Source organism: Camelus ferus, chromosome 6 (genome assembly GCF_009834535.1).
Source record: "Camelus ferus isolate YT-003-E chromosome 6, BCGSAC_Cfer_1.0, whole genome shotgun sequence".
Classification (NCBI taxonomy): Eukaryota; Metazoa; Chordata; class Mammalia; order Artiodactyla; family Camelidae; genus Camelus; species Camelus ferus.
Window position 1 is genome coordinate 85,947,725 of NC_045701.1, and position 3,844 is coordinate 85,951,568.

A 3,844-nucleotide genomic window follows, 5' to 3' on the forward strand; every position below is an offset into this window, starting at 1 on the left:
TTGTGAAACATGGTGGTGAAGAAACACGGGTTTTCCCTTTTACAGGCTTTTAATTCATTAGTGAAAACATCGTTCAAATTGAATGCTTAAAAAGAACCCCTCCCCCCTCCTCAAGATCAATGGGTTGAAACGTCCCTGGGTCACATGACCAAACCGTCTCTCTGTGAATTACGTCAAACAAGGAAAACAGTTTCATTTCATTTTGGAGAACCACGTGCCCATTAAGGCAATTAAAAAATAAAATACAATGTGAAACACGTAAAACGAGCTTCAGCCTCATGGCTCAAATGTCAGCGTTCGTAGTGGCGCCTCGCCTTCTCCTTCTTTCTTGTCTCGCTGACTAGGCACTAAAAAAATTATTTGTGATCTTTTGAAATGTCACAAGTGAAAATGAGCTTAACATTTGATCTCCCAACAACAAAGGTATGTATCTGCTTCTCTGCTTATCCAGACGGCCTCATTCCCAAGACGGTATTGAGGTGGCCTCAGGTAATAGAGATAGAATTGGATTTAACAGGAACGCAAAATAGACAAAAATCAAGTAGGGTTGGGAGTGGGGTTGGGGGGTGATGTGAGCTGGCAAACCTCTTTCCCACTACAACCTCTAGTAGTGTTGGTATTTAATACTGTGGCTTTCAGGCTGATTTTCCCGTGGATGGTTCTTAATTCCGGACCCAGATAGCCACTGGGAGCAAGAGAATGTAATCGTATGTTCTGGTGAGGAAGTTTCAGCCCAGTCCTGAGCTTTGAGGTCAAAAATGATACCAAGTCCAGCTAAAACAGTGCTGCTTGCCTCATGTAGCAAGGGGAGGGGGCCCCTGGGAGCCAGTGTGGCCCCTGGCCCAGCCACATCGGTGGCTCCAGGACCCAGAATGCCACTGGGTCTGCTGATTTCATTAGCACGCCTTCTGCTTTTCTAAGAGGCCACAAAGGCCACAAATAATGGAGCAAGAATCAGACCCATTTGGCTGGACACACTCCTGAATGTTCTGGGAACATGATCCCCCATCTCCCCCTGCTCCCCAATTTTGAAAGAATAATGTACTTCTTCAGTTTCACAAGAGGACTTCTTAACATTGAGCAGGAGTGTGTGTCATTCTTTTTCTTTTTTCTTTCATAATTGAAATTTTATTGGTTGTTTTGAGGATCAGTACACATTTTCATTTGCACGCAATTCTTAAGACACGTACCAAAAATCTAAAAAATCATGTAGTTGTGGTTCTTTTCCAAACAGTTATTCCAGTGGCTTTCCAGCTTAAAATTCAGAGGTAAAGTTCTCTTAACAGGATATCTAGTACCAGTATTGTCAAAATTGATATACTTTTACATCTTAAGTCCCACCAATTCACAATTTAAATCACATACACTACATACTCAAATTTTCAATAGTTCACAGCCCATTAACAAAGTTACTAGGAAAACTGGACTACCACGACCAAAGATGCTACAGTGCACAAAATTCTGACAAGGAGAGCCAAGATCAAGGAGTGGTTTGCTTTAGGACACAATTCTACCAAAAAACAACATGGGAAGAGAAGTAATTTAAAGAGTTCAAGCCATTAAATGCACAACTGACTCCAAATTACGATTTAAGTATGCTCTGTATTATAGGATATAAAAACTGCCTCTGTCTGTGGAATGTTAAGCTGACACTCAAGACGATCAAAGCCTCCCATATTGAATGCCCCACTTTTATGGTTATACCAAAAAATAAACAACCAGTAAATAATTCCACCTTTTAAAAAAATTTACATGAAAAAAATGAGATGAGGTGGGATTCCCTCCTTCTTAAAAATGTTTCTAGAGCTACTAAAAAACTTGCATTTACAAAAAAGCTGAAAAAAATTATTCCTCTGGATTGTACAAGAAGGGACCACTGAGCAGGAGTAGATGTCATTCTTGTAAAGGATTTAGAAAACCACTTGAGAGGGTTGCCAAAAAATGATAGGTGAAGTTAGGATGTCTGAGGAGTTCATTGGGCAGCTTCTGTGGGGGCCCGAGCCTTCTTCATGGAAATTCCATGAGAGGGGAAACGCAGCTCCCGTGTGAGCTGAGAGACGGGAGCCTCTCCTCTGGCGTGTCATCTGCCCCATCTTAGGGCTCAAGGCCAGTCAGCCTAGCTTTAGAGTGGTGTGTGCCTTTCCAACTCTGGCCTTTATTAGTTTACCTGCTCCCTGAGGATAATCAAGTGGATATTCCATATAGAAAGTAGCACAAAGCAATTATGTTGGCTCATTTTTTAAAAAAGCATCCTTCACTGATGCTTTCGTGTCCTGACCTGGAGCCAGTTTTGACTTTGCCTCTGTCACCTATGAACTTGGCAAATCCTTTGCCATCTTGGCTCCATTGCCACACTTTTGTAATGAACGGGCCAAGCCAGCAGGGATGTTCTCTAAGCGACTTCTAACACAACACTCCCTGATCCTCCCATGAAGTTGCCTAGTGGGAGGAGAGAACCATTAAGAATGATTCTGAGCAGAGTGGTTCTGCAAGGACCCTGATGGAATCCATCCTTCGGGCTGAGGAAGTCTTTCTTCTTGTTTGGGTTCCAGAGAGGGCCTTGTGGGTGAGTCCTGGCCATCAGTGTGATCTAGAGCAGTGGTACTGCCCCTGACCAACTCCATCTCAAACCCTCCCCAGACCTACTGAGTCAGGCTCTGCATTGTAACAAGATCCTCAGGGGATCTGTGGGCACCGGAAGCCTTGGTCTACAGGGGGTGGATCAGGAGGGAGAGACGGTGCGTGTCTGCCTCCTGCCACCGGTTCCCTCCAACTTGCTTTACAACACAGAGTTGGATGTGTGTTTCTTTGTCATTTAGTTCTAGCCTCTCTTCTTTTCTTTTTTTTCTTTCTTGCTTAAACATTTAATTAATTAATTAATTTCTGTTTGTTGGTTTGTTTTTGAAGTACAGTCAGTGACAATGTGTCAATTTCTGGTGTACAGCACAATGTCCCAGTCATGCATATACATACATGTATTCGTTTTCATAATCTTTTTCATTAAAGATTATTACAAGATATTGAATATAGTTCCCTGTGTTATGCAGAAGAAACTTGTTTTTAAAATCTATTTTTATGTATAGTGGCTAACATTTGCAAATAGGCTCTCTTATTTTCTGACAAAATCACTTCTAATCTATAAGGTGTTTTCCTCTTAAACTCCTGGTCATCAGTGGCTTCCTAACCATCATCAAAGATTTTAGCAAAAGCTGTAAAGAACCTACTTAGGGCTACTTAGGCACCAAGCCTCGAGGCCCTACAATGAATGGCTCCAAACCACTAAGCTGGTGACTTGAAAACCTGGCTGTTTAATCAGAATCACGTGGGAGGCTTTTATAACAATACCTGGACCTGGACCCCACCCCAGACCAATTAAACCAGCATCTCTGGACTGAGCCTTTGGGTTTTGTCTTTTATTCAGGATTCCTCAGGTGATTCTAATGTGCAGCCAGGGCTGAGAACCACTTCTCTAAGATCTGAGTTGCTGGTTTTGAGGTATGACCCAGATTTATGAAACTAAATAACCATGAAAACATTAAAGCTCTTCTTTCTACCATCACTTCTCACTGTGAACCTCCCGCAAGCCTGCTCTTTACTTCTCTCCCTATGCTCTACTTTTAATTTTCTGCTTCCAATCTTTTCTGTGCAGGGAACTGTAACACCACGATTATTAGGATTGTAAGGGTCTGAGTTCTCATTAATGTATGGAATATAAAAGCTGTATCCATGCTAGTAGCTGAGAGTGGTTTTTTTTTTTTAATTCTTATATCTGGTCCTTTTTTTTTTTTTTAAATAATTAGAGTTGATAATTAAGTGAGCTCAGGGTAAAAGGGATGTTACAGCC